General features: G+C 32.5%; 2 long non-coding RNA genes across 2 annotated transcripts in view; one reads left to right on the top strand and one right to left on the bottom strand.

The window, feature by feature from the left end:
- Positions 1 to 846: 846 nt before the first annotated feature.
- Positions 847 to 18,245, bottom strand: LOC141491343 (uncharacterized). The gene is made up of 3 exons (XR_012469567.1): positions 18,043 to 18,245; positions 12,391 to 12,481; positions 847 to 1,054 (listed from the first exon to the last, which is right to left on the bottom strand). It is a non-coding gene; the product is annotated as an uncharacterized LOC141491343 (long non-coding RNA).
- Positions 17,947 to 23,807, top strand: part of LOC141491344 (uncharacterized) — a 149,052-nt gene continuing 143,191 nt past the window's right edge. Inside the window, exon 1 of the long non-coding RNA XR_012469569.1 lies at positions 17,947 to 19,063. This is a non-coding gene — a long non-coding RNA (uncharacterized LOC141491344). The remainder of the gene's footprint in view (positions 19,064 to 23,807) is intronic.

Here is a 23,807-nt window from a genome sequence, read left to right as displayed (position 1 = left end):
GACATGATTGAAATTTTCTTCTGACCAATTGTTCTCCCCCTTTATCATCTATGAACTAATTGGTCCAGAAACTTACTGCCACATATTCAATGGTTCTGAAACTTTCCCAACGATGGATTATTCTCCACTCTCAGCCAACATGATAGAATTTTCTTACAGATCTTCTAATCTGTTTTGGATTAGAATATTGTTTCACCTGTCCTTTTGATAGTTCTACTATTCCAAAATTTTTGAGACATATTAACATAGTTTAAATGAAAATTTGGGAGGACACAAGCAAGTCCCTGTCTTTGCTCTGTTTTCTTGATTACCTGTATGATGTTTATACTAGATTTTGATGGATAAATAAAAAAAATATTGCATGATATGAATAACAGATACTTGTTGATTGATGGAGAGTTAGTCAATGTACCTATAAAATATATGGAAACTCTCTTTACTATCTACCAAAACATACTGAAACTCTCTTTACTATCTACCAAGCTAAGGTCTAGATATTCAGATAAAAAGTCATAATTACAAAGGAGTTGGAATTAGAAATTTCTGAGTTTCTTTAAGAAATTTATTTGTGTTTTCCTTTATTAATATTTTAGTTTGATTTTAGTTTGATATTTCTTATATTAATTTAAGAGCTGTTAATTCATCCTGACAATGGGCATCTTAATTTATTCTTAACAAAGGGACACCAGGTCTAGATTTCAAACTTTGTCTCACAAAAAGAAAAAGGAGTTTAGTGGACTGGTCAAGCAAAGGAACATGGCCTTATATCATTAGGTGTGCTAAAGGTGTGTGGTAACTGGGCTAGAGACAAAAATCATAATTGTCAGACTTCTTACTTCTCTTAGGATCAGATTTTAATATAAATGCTATTCAATTTTTGAGCATGAAAAGTATATGGAACATGGATTGAATGTTTCAAGAGTAAAAATAAGATCAGAGGTGAAGATGATCTTCTCAGGGAAGGGATGGAACTTCAAATCCAGACTGCCAATGGAGCTGTGTCAGGGTTTCTTTGAGAGTCATTGAGCCTATGCTACTAGCAGAAAGGATTGCTCTGAAAGAAAAAAAAAACATAACCACTTGAGTTTGGGCTTGGGTTAGATAAAATAGAAGAAATTGTTTGACTAGTCAGAGGGTTTTGAAGACTGGAACAAGATGATTCTCACAGGTGTTTTAAATATTGTGGTCACAGAACTGCATATGTTGTAGTTTTTAATGTATGTGAATGAATGATCTGTATTGAAAAATTTTAAGCAATAGTCATTAAAATATTTGATAATTATTTTTAAAAATAAAGAAATATATCAGGCACCCAAAAAGAAATGGAAAAAACAGGAACAGTTGAAAACAGGAGCTCAAAATTTGAGAAAAACCATATAAATTAATGAGAGAAAGACATCCTACTTTATAAGAACTTCTGAGAAAACTTGAAATCAGTTTTCAATATATTTGGTTTAGACCAGCATTTATACCATTTACCACAAAAATGTCAAATAGTTATAGAATGTAAGACTGAAACAAAATTAACCAAGTTAGAGGAGAAAAAAGGTGAGTATACTTCAAAAATAAAACTAGAGGGGAAAAGTCCTCAATAAAACAAAAAATAAAGGTAAATATAAACCAAAAGAAAAATTTTTAATTGCATCAAATTTAACCAATTTTGCCCAAACAAAATCTACAGACAGAACAAGGAAAGAAATTAATAAGTAGGGGCGGCTAGGTGGTGCATTGGATAGAGCACCAGCCCTGGACTCAGGAGTACCGAGTCCAAATCCGGCCTCAGACACTTAACAATTACCTAGCTCTATGGCCTTGGGAAAGACATTGCTTTGCAAAAACTAAAAAAAAAAAAAAAAAAAAAAAAAAGAATAAGTAGTAAGAAATATTTTCCCTATAGCATGCCTTGTATTAGTCTGATATTCAAGCTATTCAGTGAACTGACGAAATATTTCCAAAATAATTTCATGTACAAATAACCAGAAGAAAATATACCAGATATAATTATTAATAAGAAAAAAAATTAAACCAATTATGATGTTTCACTTCTTGCCCTAAAAATTAACAAAGATGACAAAGTCAAGACTAGAACGAAGTTGAATGTCCTACTGGTAGGCACACTAATGTAGGTAGTTCTACGAACCAGTCAAACCATTCTACATATGAAGTGGATTGTTGTAAGAATAAATGCATTAACTGATCATGTATTTAACCTAATAATATTCCTCTTGGGGTTATGTTGTTAGGAAAACAAAGACAAAAAAAATGGAAGTTCAGATTTTAGACTATACTTCTGTGACTATCGATTAGAAGGATATACAAAAAAGAAAGCCCAATAAATTCTGGAATCCTTCCATAATGGTTCTGAACCATCACCTCTTGATTTAGACTTTTCTATTTCATTTAATTATTTAATGAGTTTTCTCTCCAAAGTAAAGTATAATGAAGAAATATAGTAAAATAACTCAAAGGAGTGCTTTTGTGGTAGTAAATAACTGGAAACAAAATTTATGCAGATCCACTGAGGAATAGTCAAATTATAAGGGATCTAATAAAGATAATGAAGTATTATTATGTACTTAAAATGAAATCTATAGACTTTCAGAAATCATCTGTTTGACATGAATTGATGCTGAGTGAGGTAAGTAGAACCAGTGGAATAACTTAATTATTAACTATAACAATATAAATTTAAAGTTCACCAAAATGAAGCCAAGTTCTGAATAATTGAAAAACCAAAAATGGTACTAGTGAACAATAATAAAACATCCTTACCCACTCTTGGTTGAAAAGCAGGGGACAACTTGGACAGAATGCCATGTGAATTGTCAGACACAGCCACTGTATCAGATGTTTTTGATTAACTGTTTTTCTCTGAATACTTAGAGAGACTTCTGGTCAGAGGTTGGGAAAGGGATGCTTCCAAAAAATGTTATTATGACGGTATGAAATGTGCTAACAAATTTTTATTTTAAAATCAATTTATGAGATTGGTCTTATTTAACTCACAAACATTGTCCTTCTTACTTTTTGCCTCCTTCTTTGATCTTATCATCTCCCATTTATTCAATTATCAGATTTGTGTAGATGACTTTTGGATCTTATTGTCCAGTCCTAGATTCTCTCCCAACCTCCAGGTTTCACATTTTTGGTTGTCTATTTGACAATTCAAATTCTCCTATGGACATTGAATATTGAGCATATCTAAAGACAAATTCATTGTTCATTGTCCTTCCTCAAAACTTGCCCCCCCTTCCTAATTTCCATATTACTATTCCATTCTCCCAAGCCTCAAGGCTCACACAACTTAGGTATCAATCTTGACTCCTCACTCTACCTCACTCCCTCATATCCATTGAGATGTCAAATATTGTCCCTTCTACTTTTGTAATATGTGCTTCTCCCATTGACACTACAACCAGCCTAATGCAACCCTCAACATTTCACAATTGTATTATTGCAATGGCCAGCTAGTAGGTTTCCCTATCTCTAGTCTCTATTTTAACCCATCTTCAACTTCATTGTAAAACTGAAATTTCCTCAGCACAGATCTCACTATATCAACACCACCCTCACTCAACAAAATCCAGTGGTTACCTATTGCCTTGGAGATTATATATGATATCCTTATTTTGACTTTTTAAAGCCTTCCATGATCTGGTCCATTTCCATCTTTTTAGACTTTCTACATCTTACTTTCCTCCAACTACTCTGATTCAGTTACACAGGGCTTTTTTTTTTTTTGCTATTCCTCATTTATGCCAATCCATTTTTCCAATTTGAATATATTTACTCTCTTCCATACCTAGAATGCTTTTCACTTTATCTCCTCCTTCTGAAGTTCCATGTTTTATAAGAAGCCTTTCCCAGTCTTCCTTAATCTTCATGTCTTTCTTTCCACTGAGATCAGATACACATAGATATTTTTATATATTTTTATATATTTTTATATGTAAAATTATAGTGCCTGCTACTAAATTTCTCAATAAATTCTTATTTAAAATAAAATATAATAATAAAAAACAAACTTAAATAATAAAATTTTGTTGATGGACTGATAGAATATTAAGAAGGATTATGCAAATATTTTGAATAGTAATATATCATTATCTATATCGGTGGCACAAGGGTGAGAATGCCTACCCTGGAGTCAAAGGAACCTGAATGCAAATCTGACAACAGCACTCACTGTGTGGTCTGGAGCAAATCTCTTAACCCTTTTGCCTCAATTTCTTATTTAAAAAATAAGCTGGAGAAGAAGATACTAAAACACTGTAGTGGAAATATAAAAATGATATCACATAATATAACTAATTGAGAAAACAACAAAAGCATGTTAGCTATTGGCCTCACAAGGTAACTGTGTTCAAGAACAATACATTTTATATGAAAATTATATCACATTTGTTTAAAAAGTCTTTCATATGTCATAGTTATCTGTTATCAATTTGGATTAATAGTATAAGCTAGAACATAGAGAAATTGAAAATTCATCCCATTACAAAACCTTTTCTTATCCAAACTTTGGGCTCTTTCTTCACAGAGAACCTCCCAAAGGTACCGGAATTATGGAAGTTAATTCTTCTTCTGTGGATTTGGAGATAATTTTTACACTTAATTGTAATCAATGAGAAATATTCAAGGGAAAGGCTTCCAGGGATTCTGAAACAAGACGCTGTGTTGGAAAACTTTACATTCGCAAGTTGAGTCTGTCATTTGAAAAGTACTGTTGCACACAAACACACACACACAAACACTACATTTAAACTAAAAAATTCTAGTGAAAGTTTTCTTCCTTTACTCATAGGTTCACTAGTTCTTTTGTCTGTGGTAAAATATTACACTTGTTAAAAGATATCTCTGTTTTTAATTTCACACTCTAAAGATTTCTGACAGAAATATGAAAACAATGTTAATTTTGTGGCTTACAAAAAGTGGAATCTTCTATCGAATTTTGGAATATTTTTTAATTCCAATTCTTACCTTTTCATTTTCTTACCTACTCCTCTGAAAGATGAATGAATTGAAATTTTAAGAGGCTAAAGAGAGGAGAGGAAACTCTTCCTAACTTTTTATCCCACTGCCCCAAACTTTGTAGAGTCAATTGTAACAAGCCATAGTGATGGAAAGAGATAAATATACCAATTTCATTTAGTGTTGATTTGCTTTGCCAAAAAATTCTCAACCATTTATCTGTAACTGGACATGAAACTCAATCCAATCCCATGGAGAAATAAGTAAAAAAAGGTGTTTTGAATCAACATGCTGTTATTTTTAAAGACTGTGTCTATTAGAATTTATGCTACTTAATAAAATAATATTCAAATTCAGTAGAAGCTACAAACATGTTATTTTTCCCAAGAAGAAGCAACTTTTCTGATATTAATCAAACCTATTTTGAGCCTTTCATTATGGACCAATTGCCTCACATACCTGTGCCAATTTTTTTTCTAGTCATTTGTCATTTACATAACACTGAACAACTGGTCTTAGGAATGTCCTAAACTACAAAAAAGCCTCTATAATAAGTTTTGACACAGGGGACTTCATGGAGAAGTTCTTATATTCATCAGCTTCAGATTCATTGCACTTAATGTTTGCCTAGCCATTTATTTCCTAGTAGAGCAGTGATATTTTATTTGGCTTGCAATAGCTTCTAGTACAGGGGAGCAGTTGTATTCATGAAACTGGCTATCGGAAAGAATTTTCTTGCTTATTTTTCCTCTGTGTGTGTGTTTGCACTGAACATGTGTGTGTTTTTAATTTAAGATCTTGGGTGCAAAAGCCACCATATTTGTTTGTTGGTGAGAACTACCCAAACCTGTCTGGCACACCATCATATTTATAATACCTATGTATTGTGTTGGAAATTTTTCAAAAGTTTTTTTTTTTTTTTTTCCAGGGAGGCTAGGTGGCACAGTGGATGGAGCGCTGGCCCTGGAGTCTGGAGTACCTGAGTTCAAATCTGACCTCAGATACTTAATAATTACATAGCTGTGTGGCCTTGGGCAAGCCACTTATCCCCATTTGCCTTGCTAAAACCTAAAAAAAAAAAAAAAAAAAAAAAAAGGATTTTCCCCCTTTACTCTTTTTTAATGAATCTGCCTTTTCAAATCTACAATACTTTTCACTCATTTCTTATTTTGTCCACCATGACTTCTTCAAAGACACGCTGATTTTTTCTTAAAGGCAAAAAAAAATCAATGGGTTAATACCAATGCCCCTAAGAGAAAGGTTCACTTATTAAAAAAAAAAGAAATGTTCACTTATTAAAAATATATATATATCTGTATTGAAGACTCAGTCCTTCCTGAGGAAAGTCTCTTTGCACATTTAGGATCATTTATGGGTCATCTTACTAGTCATAATAATATAAAATGCAAGTTGAAGTTTTATTGATAATGTGTCTTTAACTGATGAATTTCTGAAGCAATCATTAACTTCTGGCCTTTAAAATCCCTTTCTCTTTTTGCCTCTCTCACTCTTGCCTTTTAAGTTATTTAATTATCTCTGGTAGAAGAGAAAATGATTGTAATAAAAGGGAGCAATTCCCTCTTTTGATATTTAAGTCATTTTTCTCCCTCTCATTCAAGAGAAAGGCAACAAAGTAATCTGGTATATAAAATGATTCCACATTAAGTGCTTTTGGAGATTAGCATGGTTTGATTTATTTTGACAAGAGATGGTAAAGTTTTTAAGAACAATAGTCTGCCAAAAATGTTTTAAGAGCCTATTTCTGAGCTGTAAGGACTAATGTGTCAGGTATTTCATTTGGTTGAGCAACGATCTATTAATGCAACTAAATGAAGCAACACAAAAAGATGTTCTCAGAGAAGAGTCACCTATCTCTGGAAGAATTCAGATTAACAGCAATTCAATCCAAGAAAAATGTTTTAAGTACCTACTATGTGTAAGGCAAAAGTCAAGCAAGTGATGACTGGTCATAGAGACAAATCTGACATCATATCCCACCTCTGACCCTTACTAGCTGTGAGACCATGAACAAATCACTTTAATTGTCAACTAGTCATCTCTCGTGGTGAAAAGAATATTTTCCCTCACAGATTACTACATCAATGAAATTATAGGTCCATACTGAACAAAAATGGTGCAGGGCAAGGAATCTACATTTTGTAGTGGAGAAGTGGCAAAGACACAAAAAAACTTATCTAGAAAGCATGAACAATAAAGAGAATAGGGAATTACTCAGCTCCCATAATGTCATGAGCACAAGCCAGGCTTGTGAGAAAAGAATTCACTATCTGTAAAGATAGAAGAATACAGATTTGGGGAAGCTCAAAATTAATTATATTGTGGGATTATGCACAACTACTTTTTTTCTTCTCTCTAGGATTTTGGAACATACTTTATCCTGGTTCTCCTCTGACTGCTTTTTTTCTTGTCTTTTTGATGGAGCCTCTTCCCTTTTAACATAGGTACCCCATGTTTCTCTGACCTGGATCATTTCTTTTCCCTCTATATTAACATCACTCAATGATCTCATAGCTCCCATGAATTTAATTACCATCTCTATACTTACATCTTCCTATCCTGCCTCAAGTTTTTTGCTGATCACCAGTCTTACATCTCCAACTGCCTTTTAGAAATCTCAAAAATAGATGCATTAGACATCTTAAACTTAGAATGTCCAAAACCCCTTAAATCCCCTCATACCTCAGCCCATTATCTTACTCTCCCACCTTCTCTATAACTGTAAACTGTAAACTATAAAGTGTAAAATGTAAACCATCCTCCCTATTCTATCCTAATCTTTGTCCCCTGCACCCCCCAAGAAAATAAACCCATGAACTCATACATGACTGAATGAAAGAACAAATATGCATATACATATTAAAATGTGCAGCCATTTAAATACACATTGGTGTATACCTATATGTATATCAATTTTATATATATATACTAATTCATATGTATGTGTATGTGTATATGTATGTATGTATGTATGGTGAATGCATTGAATTCCACTCTCAATAATCCTATTTAACCAAGAAAACTCAAAATAACAATAGATTTTTCTGGAATTGGGTAAAGTTTCAATGAAAAAAGATGGACAAAATTATCAAGAAGGAGAAAAAAACAAAATCTTGTGAAATGTAACTAGTACTTCCAAATTTGAAAATATAATCTAAAGTCAATCAATTCTGTTTCCCAGAGGAGAAACAGTAGGAAAATAAGAACAATGATACTGAACTGAGGACCCATAAGCAGAAACCAACTTTTGTAACAAGTAACAGCTGATAAACCTTTCTTTAAAGTATAACTTCTGAGAAGCCTAAATAGTTGTATGGGGGGAAAAATATGTTTGGATCCATTCCTTACACCATCTATTTCCAGAATCTCTAAAGGAGAGGGCAGTTAGGTGGCACAGTGGATAGAGGGCCAGCCCTGAAGTCAGGTGGACCTGAATTCAAATCTGATCTCAGACACTTAATATTTACTTGGCTTGGGGAAGTCACTTAACTCCATTGTGATGTAAACATAAGAACAATTTTAATATTGATGAAAAAGTAATACTATATTTTGGTTGACTATGAAGAAGAGGATTTTTATCAGTCAAACAAATAGAAGAAATTCATGAAAACCAAAGTGATATAAAGTGATAATGAAAACAAAAGTGATGCAGAAATTAAAGTACAAAGCAAAAATTGAAGTGTTTTATGATTAAACTTTTAAAAATAGTTAAATTATTTGTTTAATATAGAAACATATATATTAATTAATATCCAATAATCAGAATCTGTAGCCTAGTGATGACTATCTGCAAAACTAATAACACAATATCTAAAGAAATAAATGGCAAAGGAAATGAACAATTTATGAAGAAATAAACAAAATTTTGTAAAGTGAAAGGATTCCTGAATTTCTCAATAATATACAAAGATTCCATTAAAATACAACTTTATACACCTTGTTATGGTAATTTTTTTTAAAAAATGAAAATTTTAATGTTGATATAACTTTGGGGAACATCTTTAATAAACTGTTAATGAAACCAGAAGTTGGTAGATAATTTTGAAGAATAATATGACAATACCCAATGGGGAACAATGGAGAGCAATGGGGAGCAAAAGGGGGAAATTCTCATCATCCCATTCAACTCAAGTGTTTATATTGCTTGGAAATTACTACAAAATGACCCGAAAAAGGAATGAAGGACCCATTATATAAAATATAATATCTACTTTATTTTTTAAAAGCAATGCCAAGTCAATATGAAGTGTCTGAGATTAGACTTGAACTCATGTTGTCTTGACTTCAGGGATTGTCCTCTATCCATTGTGCCACCAAACTGCCCTCTCCTTTAAAGATTCATGAAATAGATGGTGGTATGGCTCCAAATACATTTTTCTCCCCCATACAACTATTTAGTCTTCTCAGAAGTTATTCTCAGAAGTTACAAAAAGGAAAAAAGGAAAAAACAGGAGAGGAGAGGAGAGGAGAGGAGAGGAGAGGAGAGGAGAGGAGAGGAGAGGAGAGGAGAGGAGAGGAGAGGAGAGGAGAGGAGAGGAGAGGAGAGGAGAGGAGAGGAGAGGGGAGGAGAGGAGAGGGGAGGGGAGGAGAGGGGAGGGGAGGGGAGGGGAGGGGAGGAGAGGGGAGGGGAGGGGAGGGGAGGGGAGGAGAGGGGAGGGGAGGGGAGAGGAGAGGGGAGAGAGGAGAGGAGAGGAGAGGAGAGGAGAGGAGAGGAGAGGAGAGGAGAGGAGAGGAGAGGAGAGGAGAGGAGAGGAGAGGAGAGGAGAGGAGAGGAGGAAGGGGAGGGGAGGGGAGGGAGAGAGAGAGAAAGGAAAGTTGGGGACAGAGACAAAAGGAAGAATCAAAAGGAAAGAAAAGGAATGGAGAAAAGAACAAAAGTATTTAATTTCCTTTTCTTTCTTTCATTACTGGAGGTTGCTGCTGTTATTGTTTTTGGAGAATTTTATAGAAAGGAGAGTTCAAAATTTGTCTTGAGGTTTTGTCATTGTCAGTGATTGAGTATTAAGAAAAAAAACAAGTTGGGTAAAGAAAAGAGTTTCAGAAGGGTTTTGGAAAGCAAAATGTAAACACAGGGACTTGAAAAATAAGTAGGCAGTGAGAAAATGGAGGCGGCACATCTAGTTTAATTTTTCTAGAATTTGGACAATGAATTCAAGTTAAGGGAAAATGTACTGGTAACTAGCTAGGGCTTTTTCCACACAGTATGGGAAAGACCTCATCATGGTGGCAGTGGTGGTAATGGTAACTGCTGCTACTACTCTTAACTTCTTTAGTCATGGCAAAATGGAACCAGTGGAGATGGAAAGACAGTGTGAACAGTGGAATAACAAAAATAATAACACTGCTTCTCTTTAGCTAATAGGCACTAGTACAAGAAAAACAACTTTTTTAAATTATTTCAAATAAAAAGGATAGGATTTCAGAACTTCAGAAAAATATAAGATTACATGTCTATTTATATATATATATATATATATATATATATATGTTTAAATGTGTATGCTTATACGCATATGTGGATATTTATGTTGATAGATTGATAGATTGACCAATAACAGCTTGCAGAGAACCTACTTATAATAGATTGCTAACTTTTGTTAGAAGTTCTATGCAACCTTGAAATGAGAGAGAAAAAGTCAAATTATAGGAATTATTCATGGTTGAGAATTATCAAAGTTAGAAAAAAATTATATTGAAGGTTGGAGGTATGTGTATTTTTAATTGTTAACTATGAATAAGACGGCAAGTAAATTCATTAAAATAGCGGTGGTGAACTGGCAGAAGAAGGAGAAAAGATTGGAGGGTAAGGAAAAAGTTTTTGGAGGAGTAAAAGAGTTGAAAAATTAATTATACTACTAGAGAAGAGAAATTACAAAGTTCAAAATATTGGCAGAGAAGTAATTTTAAATAATTATGAGAATTAAATTTTGACCATCCTACTAGAGGCAAAGATGGGAGGATGTAGTAGTTGACACCATCAGCATAATTTGACATATTTTGCTGATAGCATAATTTGCCATCATTTTATTTCTAGAAATTTTTACTATTTGCTTAATTGGTAAAAATAAATGCTACCTAAAATAAATAATATTTTTGTTATCCAGAAAGATGTTAAAGGGAAAGGAAAGAAGAACAAAAGAAAGGAGGAAAAGGGAAAGAATTAAAAGGAAAAAAGGAAACAGGAAAAGAAGAGAAAGAAAGGGAATATCTGATTAGTGTCTTTAAGGGATTAGAATTCTAATCAGCAGTTGAGAAGTGTATATGTATGTCCTCTCACCAGCAAAGAGAGCATGCACACCCTCAAGGAATGAAATGAAGCCAACCAGGTAAAACTCCAGATGCTCCTTCTTTATTACATTCAGTTCTTCCATTTGTATTGTCTATATAATTGCATTTTCATTCATTTATTGTGAAAATAAGATATACAAGATGCAGTATGGTGTAGAGGAAGGAGAATTAAGAGAACTGAGTCACTTGACCTGTATGGGCTTTAGTCTCTTCATTTTGAAAATAAATGAAAACTTAGACTAAATTATAACAAAAAACCTGTACAGGTCTAATATGTTATAATTTGCATATACTGCCTTTTTTCTATAATAATCAAATTAGTCCATGTTTCTGTGTGTGTGTGTGTGTGTACATGTACATGCATATGTGTTTATTTCTGGGGCTGGGTAGCATATTATATTCATCAGTCTGAAAGATGAACTCCATGCCTCTGAGGCACTTACAATGCAATTCAATTTAATAAACATGTATTGAGTATTTAATAGGGTCAGGTCACTGTATGAGATACTATAAGTACTACAGGGATGAATGAGATAAAATTCTTGTCTTCAAGGGTATTACAATCTAAAATATTTTGTTTACAAAATAAAAAATAACCTCACAGATAAATAAATAAAGATGTTGACATCTAGCCATTATAAAGTTAACAAATGGAAAATATTGTAGGACAGAAGTAATAGAACAGAAAAGGTAGGGACTAAGGAAACAGCAGTGATAGTTCTTGTTATGTTTATTATTATATGACACTGAATAGATTGCAAAAGCTCTCCATCCTGTTTTGTTCATCTTTGCAGTGAATAATTTATACTAAAGGATATCTGAGTCTCTTTCTATGTTTAATAGTATTTGACTGTTAAGATAAAAACTTAGATCTAAGATACCTGTATAGAAATAATGGATTATATTTGTGGGTTTTCATCTAATTTTTTATTTTAGTGTAAATTAAAGATGCTCTTTATCTACTTCCTCCTGCCCTCATGTGCTTCATTTACAGCTCATTTTAAAAAAATAATGATAAAGATTTGTGCTTTCCCCCCAAAAGAAAATTAATATCCTGACTCTTTCAGATTCTCCAAGAAGCAAATATTCAGCACCATTAAAACAGATTCATACCTTAAGAATGGACCTCTTCTGTGTTTCCTTAGTCTAATCCAAGTGTTCTTCCCATCTTTTATTTAGTACCATTTCGCTTTCAGACAATATACTGTATGAAAAAGACTGTAATGTTAGAGTCCAAATGCAGTGGCACTGGGTCTGATAGAGAAAAATAATTGTTACAAATATTTTGATAGATCATTTCCACTTTTTGACTATTCACTGAACTCCTTCCATTTTCATCCTTAAATCCCTTTGGGGTGATCTGGCTTAATTGGGTCTTTTCCCAAGCTTTCTATAAATTTATTTTTCCCTTTCACTGCTTTGTACAGTTTTATGAAGCAATCCTTCTCATAATCTTCCATCTTCTTCTTCCATAATATTGAATTGATGTTCCATACTGGTGTTGCCCTTAGCTACCATATTTCTTTGCTTGGCAAGGAGATCATGCATTAACTGGCTGAAATAGTTTTTAGCTTCCTTTTATTTTCTCCTTTTAGTGAGTTATTTACATTGGTTAAGACTCCTTAGGAAATAGTAGTATCATTTTTAAACTATTATTTCTAACTCATAATCTCACAGATGTAGAGTTGGAACTGACCTCAGGAAGCCATTTAGTGCAATCATTCCAATTTATAAATTAAGAAAACTTCTATTTTACTTATTTCCTAGTTTTCTTGATATCAAGTAGTTTAAATTGTTAAATTTAAATTAAATTAAATTAAATTAAATTGTTAAAATTTAAATTAAATTTTAGTCAAGTTGGTTTTTGGCTTATTTGTCATTTATATTTAAAGCTAATCCATATATTATTTATATTTATATGTACACTTGTATCTCTATGAATGGAATGTCCCATCAGACCTAGAATCTCTGTTTTAAAAGTTTCCAAGCCATTTTCAGGCCTGCTTATCTACCTTTGGTGACCATCTGCCACCCAGATCTCACCTGTGGCTCCAAGAAGATGTAGCATGTGCAATTGGCCACACCACAGTAAACAGTCTTGGCAGACAGCCTAAACCAGGTTAAAAGTAACTAATGAGCCTCAGACTTGATAGTGAGTTAGGAGGATGTCTTACGCAAGCATGTAAAAGCATTCCCTTGTGAAGTAGGTGGATCATAACAATTTGATTCAATGGCCATGAAGGCACTCGAAGCAGACAGTGTGGAATGTGTAAGTTTGGTCAGACTTTGAAGATGCCAAGGTCATCCACAGCATCCCCATAATTGCCTTTTGTCCTGACTTGTCTTTCCACTGGAACAGAATGAAGCTGCTGCCTCACTTCAATTTAATTAGCTTACAAGTTAAGACATCACCCCATAATGTTATTCATCATCTTTAAAAGTGAAGGACAAAAAAAATGTCTCTATTTATATGTAATATGTGTGTGTGCTTCTGTATAGCCCGTGATAATTCTCTTGTTTTTTCTTCATACACATTTTTTACTTCAGTTTTTATAACTACTTCCAATTTGTTAACATGGTACACTGAAACTATCATATCCTTTGTTTTTGATTATCATTTTTATTAAGACAATCTAAAATCTCTTTACCTTTATTGGTTAATGTTACACTACTTTAGATAATTTCCCCCCAAAACTTGCATATGTAGCTATTCAGGATTAAAACCCATATATACTGATACCTAGGACACTACTCTTTCTACCATATTGCATAACCTTAATTACACAGTAAATTCACTTTACAGGTCAGATATAGAATCCTTTAATATTGATTATTTAGTCAATAATACCCTCACTTAGCAATATCTAGTTCCATAAGTTTCTGGAAAATCTTTGGTCATCAGCTATTTCTGGACTAAAACTTTCATCTTTCCATCCATATATTACATTATTATATTAGTCTATTTTTTATTATAAATAATGTATTGTTTGTATCTGTTGAAATTATTGTCTTTTATTTTTAGTATGAGAGGTGAAAGAACCATTATTACCTTTCTTTGTACAATATTAACCAAAGTATCGATGATGATACTATTAATCTATTTAGTTCTGATTTTTTGAAATATTTTATTTTAAAAAATAAATATTTAATGCAGACCTAAAGAGCATTTACAAATTTCAAAACAAAAAGCCCACAAATATAAATTACCACCTTGCTGTGGTCAATAAACACTACTTTGTAATGCAAACAAACCCTAATTAAGACAGCAGTCATCAGTTAAATCATTAAACAGAAACCAGACCCACACCACAGGCACACTTTATTCATTTACTGATCATTGATGAACACCAAGTAACAATAGCTATGTTGCAATAAGTAGAATAGGGAGTTCAGCCAAGAACTCCTGGCTCTAAAGAGAGCAAAGGACTTGACTTGGAAAAAATCATTTTTTTTACTATATTGCTAATTTATTCATCACTATTTTATATCAAGCTTTCTTTCTTAACTTTTTATTATTGTTGTTACTCATCCATTCTGTTTAGATGAACACTAGTATAGAACTTGACTTCCAGATGGATTAAATATAACAAGAAAAGCTAATGAATCCAGAATCCAATCAATGTCTTTATCGAATGTCTAATTAAGTATCTCAATTATTCCAATTAGAAAAAAATTATTTTTCAAAGCTATCATTCTCATCTCAGTTCTCAGATTCTCAACTTCTGTCATTCTTTCAGGAAAACAATGTGGTATATTTGATAAAAAGTCAACCTTTGAGTCAGAAAGACCTCCATGTGACATATATTATCTAGGAGACCTGGGGTATGTCATCTGATTTCTCACTACCTTAAGTCCTTAAGTAACTCTTTAAATTAAAGAAAAGTTGCTGACCTGTAGTATTGGAGAACCCTCTGCAATTTTATAGTATCTCTCTCTCTCTCTCTCTCTCTCTCTCTCTCTCTCTCTCTCTCTCTCTCTTATATATATATATATATATATATATATATATATATATATATATATATATATATATCTTTATATCTTTATCATGGTCTTTTCCACAAATTTCCTATATTAGTACATATTATTTGACAACTCCAGATGACAAATTGGATTCAGGGCAACATATATAAAGGGAAACAGTGAGCTATCATTTTTCTCTGGTACAACACCTTAAGATGCATCAGTTTTTCCAGATATTATCTACAGTGAATCTATTTTAAAGGTGAATAACTGTTCAAAAATCAAATTGATCTTTCTCCCCAACTGATCATTTCCTGTCTTCCCCTTTTCATAATTATGGAAGTTTTTTTAAACTTAATATTTCTCCTCAGTTTCTAGATCCAAAATCCTAAAGAAAGACTGATTAGGTGCTTCAGGTATGCCAGAACCTTTGCTCAATGTTAGTTATATGAAGAAAGGAAAAAACAATCCCTGCCTTCAAGGAAATTATATAATAATGAAGATAAACATTGAAATAAATAGATACAAACAAAATATGCTATATACAGAATAGATAGAAGATAGTCTCATAGGGGAAGGCATGAGTATCTGAGGAAACCAGAAAATGCCTCCAAAATATATTGATCTTGGTGCATTGAGCTATATCCACTACTCTTTATAATTCTTAAGAAGAGATGACTATATATTAAATTCTTCTCTTGAGCATTTTATTCTATGTATATTTTGAAGAGCATTGGTTGATTGTGAGCTTATTTGTTACCTTTAGATTCTGTGAGTGTGTTTTCGTATATGTATGTGTGACTGTAAAGCATGCTATATTATTAATCCCTATTGAATGCCAAAGGTACTAAATTGTAAATTACTTCTAAAATATATTCCAATTCTAAGATTCAATGAATTAAAAAATTTAAGTGTTAAGATCTAAGTTAAAGGGAAAGATTTAAAAAGATTATATAATTCACCAGTATTTTTAAAAGTTTGGTTTTTAAATAATCCCAATGTTACTGGAAAAAATAAGTATAATTTTGGTTTAATACATAAATCAACAAGCATTTATAAGCACTTACAATCTGCCAGACACAAGACTAGGTGCTGAGGATTCAAAGATAGAAATAAAATAGCCCCTCTCCAAGAGGTTATATACTTTGGAGTGAAAAACATGTGTGTATGTGTCTATGCATACATATATATATATATATATATACATATATATCTATATTTCTGTCTATACCTATACACATATAAGATATCTGCATATATATAAGATATATGCATGTGTCCAATTCAAAATATATACAATAAAATTTAGCAAAGGAGTTGCTAGTAGCAGAGAATGAAAAAAAGAAGTAAGGAATAACTTCAATGTGGTATGTATTTTAAATGTTGAAGGGAAATAGTGATTCAAGGAAGAAGCTTATTGCAGGCTTCCTTAACAGCCTTGGGCAAAAGCAAAGAAACAGGAAATGCTATGTCATATTGAGGAATAGTAAGAATTATTAAATGTAACATTCAACAAGCATTCTTATGAACTAGAATTTGTTAAATGTTTAGAGACATAAAATAAGTTAAAAAATAGTTCTTGTCCTCTAAGAGTTTACATTCTTATGGAGGAGGCAGTATATACACAAATATATACACGATATACTCAGAGGCCTCCTGCAGAAGATGACAGATCTGAATCTTGAAAGGAGTCAGGTATTTTAAGAGACAGAACAGAATTATTTATAAGGCTAGAAGATAGCTTGGAGTAAAGTCATGAAGGTCTTAAATATACTTTTTTAAAAGAGTTTGTTTAATCTTTAAAGTAATAGAAAGGATATGGTTAAACCTGTACTGTAGGAATATTACTTTGTTATTTGTATTGAGGATGGATTGCAGAAAAGAGCTGCTTACGGCAAGAACATAACTGCTACAGTAATTCAGTTAGAATGTGTTAGGACCAGAACTAGAGTAATAACTAAGAAAAGACAAATTTTTATGAAATTTTGTGAATGTAAAATTGACAAGTCTTGATAATTTATTGAATATCTTAGGTCAGATGAACCAAGAAAGAGAATGTCTCTGATTCTGTGAACTGTATGACTGGATGGATAGCGTTACCCTCAACAGAAGTAGGGGAATTTTGGAAAAGTACACATTGAGAGGGGGAAAATGTATTAATTTCTATTTTGGATGCATCAAGTTTGAAAAACCTAAAGACCATACAGATTGAAATGACCAGCTATCAGCTGATGATTACAAGACTGGAGCTCAGAAAGGAAACTAGGGCTCAAAATGTAGGTTGACAGTCACCTGTCCCCATGATGAACACTGAGTTCTGTGCAGTATTGCCTAGCATTCTCTTCCTACAACCCAGGCAGTACAAGGGGATAGTTCATTTCATATAAATAATATATAATTGTTAATCAAAATAAAATTATATGGAATATTATAAAGCAGAATGGCTTTCCCTTCTTCCCCCATACAAAGATCTTCACAGAATTATAGTTACAATCTGGAACAGGAAATTAGTTGGAGTTCAGTTATCTTTGGTGCCCCTGAGAGTGGTAGTTGTTAAGTCAAGTATGTCTATTTCTTTCTTTAGTCAATGGAATCCTAAAATTTTATATTTTCATTTTTAGCATCACTGTCTTCCTACAAAAATGATATCAACATTCTCTATATAATATATAAGATATTTTTATATGTATATATATATATATATGTACACAGAATATGCACATGCACATAGATTTCAGCATTTCTATAAAAATGGTGGTATTTCACTGTAAAAACTAGTAGACAACAGTTAATAATCCCTACCTCTTTTTCTTTGCAGTAGATGCAATGGAGCCTTTTAGTTGATAGTGTTTGAAATAGAGTCTGTGAAACACTGTGTAATTTCCTTGGTATTTCATTAGTGATGAAACTACAAGTTCGTCACCTAGGTCTGCTTGAAGAATAATATAAAACACAGCTTTCAACGTGGCCTATAATTTTCTCTGTAATGGAGGTGCTTCCTTTGTCACAACACAGACAGGGTACTCAAGCCTCTTGGAAAAAATTATAAACAGAACCATATTGTGATGTCACACAAGAGAGCCTTGACCTTGTCATCTTGATCCATTTTTATAACCATACCGGAAATGAGGAGTCTAGCATTGATAAAAGGTTTAACTGACATTGCCTGTGTGTTCCAAAATTATATGATATGAGCATATTAAAGAGCTGGGAATAGCCCATGTACAAAACACATCCAAGAAATATAACTGCAAGAGGTTGAAATTGATGTACTCTTGTAAATAACCACTTAGAAAACTCCAAAGAGGTACTTATGATCCTAGTGAGAAGTTTTTGTTTTGTTTTGCTTTTCTGTAACTCTGATCTTTAAAGGGGACTTCCAGATTTTTCTACTTATTTATTCTAAGATAGGAATATATCCATAATCACATCCAGATTTACAAAACATTGGAGTCTTTTTAGAGGTGAAGAGACAACTCAGATTAAATTAACATTTGCACACATGGGGAAGGAGGAGCCAACTGTTAATATATTTCGGTTAGCATCCAGGTTTTCTACCTTTTAACTTGATCTTGGAATATATAACACATTGAATCAAGAGTCAATATTTTGGTAAGAAAGAACTTGAAAACCAAATCTATAGCCTGACCACATTTACCTCCTTCCCCACCCCCACAACAATACAACCTGACTCTGGGCCATCTGTACATACTGATGCTACTTCAAACCATTTGGAGTTGGGAAGCAGGTGAGCAGCTGTGCTTGCCAATAGTATTCTAAATCAAAAAAAAGAAGAAGAAAAACAAAGGAAAAGAACAGAAAGGTAAGGACTGGTAAGGAAATGGGGAAAAGAGGGACTTGCTATTTGTGGTTACTTTAGGTTTCCAGAATACTCTGTCTTCAAGGTCTCTTGAGATGCTTGGATCCCATGGAACTAAGGTATTTTGGGTCATAAAAGTAATACACATTTTATTATTATTGCACTATTTCTTTAAACATTCCAACACTAGGATGCTTGAGTCCCCAAAGTAATGTTCTTCAAAACAACCTTTATGTATTTTTATGTTTTAACATAGTTTTATATTTCAACTATATATTTTAGGCCAATCTATTTATTCAGTGTTATTTTTTAATCATGGCAAATTATTTTTAACAACAAATATGTTTATAAAGATTTTATAGGGGCGGTTAGGTGGCGCAGTGGATAGAGCACCAGCCTTGGAGTCTGGAGTACCTGGGTTCAAATCCAAACTCAGACACTTAATAATTACCTAGCCATGTGGCCTTGGGCAAGCCACTTAACCCCGTTGCCTTGAAAAAATCTAAAAAAAAATTTATAGACATTGGGTTCAAAAGAAATTTTTTGTCCAATTTTTTTATTTTCTAATTTTAGGAGCCAATCAATTGATTAAGAGAAGTTCTGTGATGGGTTATCAGAAGGACTGACATGGAACCCTTTCAATGAATGCTTTAGAGATGAACCAATGAAGTTTTAATTTGGTAGAAAAGAGTGGTCAAAGTAAGAGTTCTTGAAGACAATAGGGCTATTTAAATTCCACCCTGAAAACAAACTAGTATTGTGTTTCAAATTCTATCTCAAAACTCTTTTCCTTCCTACAGTCCAATCAAAAACCTTTTCCCCACCTTCTTCTTTTAAGAGAAGGACTCAAAACCCCACTCAACAACTCAGAATTTTCTGCCATAGAAAACATACTTTTCTTAAAGGATCAGGAAAAGTAAAATAGTACCACTCTTAAATGAACTTAAATGAAGCTATTACCAGACTTCCATTTTCTCTGTAGATTCCTAATATTCATGTCTCCTACATAAAATTTCCCCTCTTCTAAACCTCTCCTTATACTGTTTCTTTTTTAACATTCCTAAATACAAAATATGAAAATAAAATTTCCATCTTTGCCAAGATTCTCCTGATGCTTCTATGTCCAGGGAGTAGGCTAGACTATAAATTCTGGCTTAGACTCCCCTCACTGTGAGCATACTCTCTTGAGTCTCAGCCCACTCAGTTCACCTGGCTATCTCTGTCCATCTGTCTCTTAAACTATGCCTAAACTTTAATTATTCACTCCTGTCCTCAAAGTGCTTGTTGTTCCTCCAGGAGAAGAGGTTTTAATCTGTAAACTTCACAGAACTGTATAATAAATCCTGAGGAGTTTTAAAACTCCGGGACCATTGCATCAAATAAGTCATTCCTCAATTGACAAATGATCAAAGGCTATAAAGTTTCCAAATGAAGAAATTAAAGCTATATATAACCATATAAAAAGCAAATTAAAAGAACTCTGAGGTATCAACTCACACCTATAAGATTGGCTAAGATGAGAAAAAGGGAAAATGATCAATGTTGGAGAGGTTGTGGGAGGATTGGACCATTGATGCATTGCTGGTGTAGTTGTGAACAGATCCAACCATTCTGGAGAGCAATATGAAACTATACCCAAAGAACAATAAAACACTAATTCTCTTTGATCCAGCAATTCTTATTCTAGGCCTATATCCAGAAAAAAAATCATAAAAATGGGAAAGCTCCCACATGTTCCAAAAATTCAGAGCAGCTTTTTTATAGTGGCAAAGAACTGGAAATTGAGGGGATGTTCATCAATTGGGGAATGACTAATTCCCCATGTACCAATTCATTGTACATGAATACTATGGACTATTATTGTTCTATAAGAAACCATAAATGGTCAGACTCTAGAGTACCATGGAAAGAATTACAGCATCTGATGCTGAGTGAAGAGAGCAGAACCAAGAGAACAATGTTCTCTTTAACAACACTGCGAGATGATCAACCTTGATGGAAGCAGCTCCTCTCAGCAGATCAGAGAGCTAGGACAACTATATTAGACCAACTATGGACAATTCTATCCCAGAGGAAGAAAAACAAAACAAAAAACCTTTAGAATCTGATGAACATTATATTCACTTTTTTTTTAAATTCTCTTATGTATTTCCTTCCTATACCATGGTTTTCTTTCTTTTCCCTTAATCCTAATTCCTCATACTGAAAATGACTAAACTGTGAAGATGTTTAACAGAAATGTATATGTATAATATTCACCTGTTTGCTGCCAAGGGGAAGGGGGTTGGGAATGGAGGGTGGAAGGAAATTATGTAACTTAAAATATACATATACATATGGATGAATGTTAAAAAATTTTCATAAAATGAATTTGGAAAAATAAAATATCAATTAAAAAAAACATTCAGAGCCATATGTGAATTCTTTCACATTCAAGACTTCTCAATCTTAAATTGGTGGCATCAGTCCTCCAGCAACATTTCCATTCTACTTTCAGAGATCACCTGCCTATCAAGACCACAAATATATCAGAAAAAAATTAAGAAATAAAAAAAATCAAAAAATCATTTTAAAGAAATCTATTAGTTGGCAACATTTCTCAGAAGTTTCATAAGAATGAAATCTTTATTAAGAAATCACTTCTAAGATATAGTATGGCAATGAAATATATGAATTTAAGGTCATTATAATATTATACATTGTAATCAAGAGAGTTATGTGCACAGGTTTTGAAAGATGGGTCCCCAAAACACTCCTGTATATTTAACCTTTGCCTAGGGATAAAATAAGATATAAGGCTGAAAAAATAAGCATGTTGCATCTTGCAGTAGGGCTTTTGAGAGTATATCTAGGAGAGTTTGATTTCAATAGTAGATTAAGCATAATTAAAATGTTCGTTTATTTTAACAAGTAGGATGTTTTCTTAAATACTGGAAAATGGGTCTGTTGTTTTTTTCTCAATCATTGCTATTATATATTAGTAAAATTTAAATTGTAGGTATGATATTATCTGACATTCTAAATCTGACATACTAAAAATTGAACTAAATAAAACTTGAAATACTCTTCATAATTAATAATATACCAAATAATAATAGCTATAATTAATAATATTATCTATGATTTATATATATATATATATATATATATATATGATTTGATTTCAAAGCATTTAATAAACATTATCCCATTTTATTCTGAATGCAGTCCTTGGGAGGTGATGCATTCTGAGTCATTACCAGTCATCCTGACTTTTGTTTTGCCTCTGAAAGAGAGAATAAGGCTGATGACTTTATACAACTCTGCCTCAATTTCTCAAGAGCAAGAGAAAGAGAGAAATTCCATTTAAATTAAACACTTAATTTAAGACATGAAACACTTGAGAATTTCCCTCCCAAGACAAACCCAGAAATTGTATGAGCACAATTATAAAATTTCTCACCTAAAAAGTCAGATCTAAACCATTGGGAAAATGTAAAATGCTCATGGTTAGGTCGCACTAATTAATAAAAATGACAATTCTACCCAGATTAAATTACTTGTTCAGTTCCATATCAACCAAATGTCTACTTTGCCAAACTAGAAAAGACATTTTAAAAAATCATCTGGAGCGACAAAAGGTCAAGAATAGCAAAGGAATTAATGAAAAAAAATGTAAAGGAAAGTGACCTAGCTTTATCAGATCTAAAAAAAATACTATAAAGCAGGAGTTATCAAAACTGCCTGGTACTGGTTAAGATAGAATAATAGATCAGTGGATTAGGTTCAAAAGTAAATGACTATAGAAATCTACTGTTTGACAAACCCAAAGACATCCACTTCTGGGATAAGAACTCACCATTTGACAAAAATTGTTGGAAAAACTGGAAAATAGTATAGCAAAAACTAGCCATAGACTCATTATCTCACACCCTATCCAAAAATAAGGTCAAAATGTGTAGAGGATTTAGACATAAAGGCCATAGATAAATTAATAGGCCAAGAAACTATCTATCATATCTACAGAAAGAGGATATATTGATGACCAAACAAGAATTAGAGTACATTATAAACTGCAAAATGAATGATTTTGTCTATAATACATTACAAAGTTTTTGCACTAATAAAATCAATGCTGCCAAAATTAGAAGGAAAACAGAAAGCTGGGACACAATCTTCACAAATTTTGCAACTTAAAAGTATGCATATACATATGGATGAAAATAAATAGATCAATAGATAAATAGATAAAAGTTTAGAAATAAAAATAAAGAAATAAATTAGAAAAATAAAACTCTGCCTCAACTTAAATTCAATTCATTTGCTAGTCAAGACACAACCCTGTGATGTCATTAATCATTATGTGCATTTTTTGGAACTTATTCTATGTGTACTTGTACAAAGGCTTTCCAAAAAATGTCTTAATTTTCATTTTCTTTACTTTTTCTTATTCCTTTGTATTTACATAGTTGTGATCATAGCATTCTCCTGGTTCTATGTATTTCATATTGATTCTGATATGTCTTGTCATTTTTTATTCTTCATATTCATAATTTCTTATAGTGTAATTTTTCTTTGCATTAATGTAACATAATTTGCATAGTCATTCCATAATTGATGGGGATCTACTTTCTTATCAGCTAATCTTTGAGTTTATTGGATTTTATGCCTATCAATAAATCTGTGATAAGTATATGAAGAATTTATACACTGTTTTAGTATAATTCAAATTTGATTACTGATTTTACCATTTACTGTATCATCAGAT

This window comes from Macrotis lagotis, chromosome 6 (genome assembly GCF_037893015.1).
Source record: "Macrotis lagotis isolate mMagLag1 chromosome 6, bilby.v1.9.chrom.fasta, whole genome shotgun sequence".
In the NCBI taxonomy this organism is placed as follows: Eukaryota; Metazoa; Chordata; class Mammalia; order Peramelemorphia; family Peramelidae; genus Macrotis; species Macrotis lagotis.
Note: the sequence above shows the minus strand (reverse complement) of the source record. Positions and strands in the feature narration are given on the sequence as shown.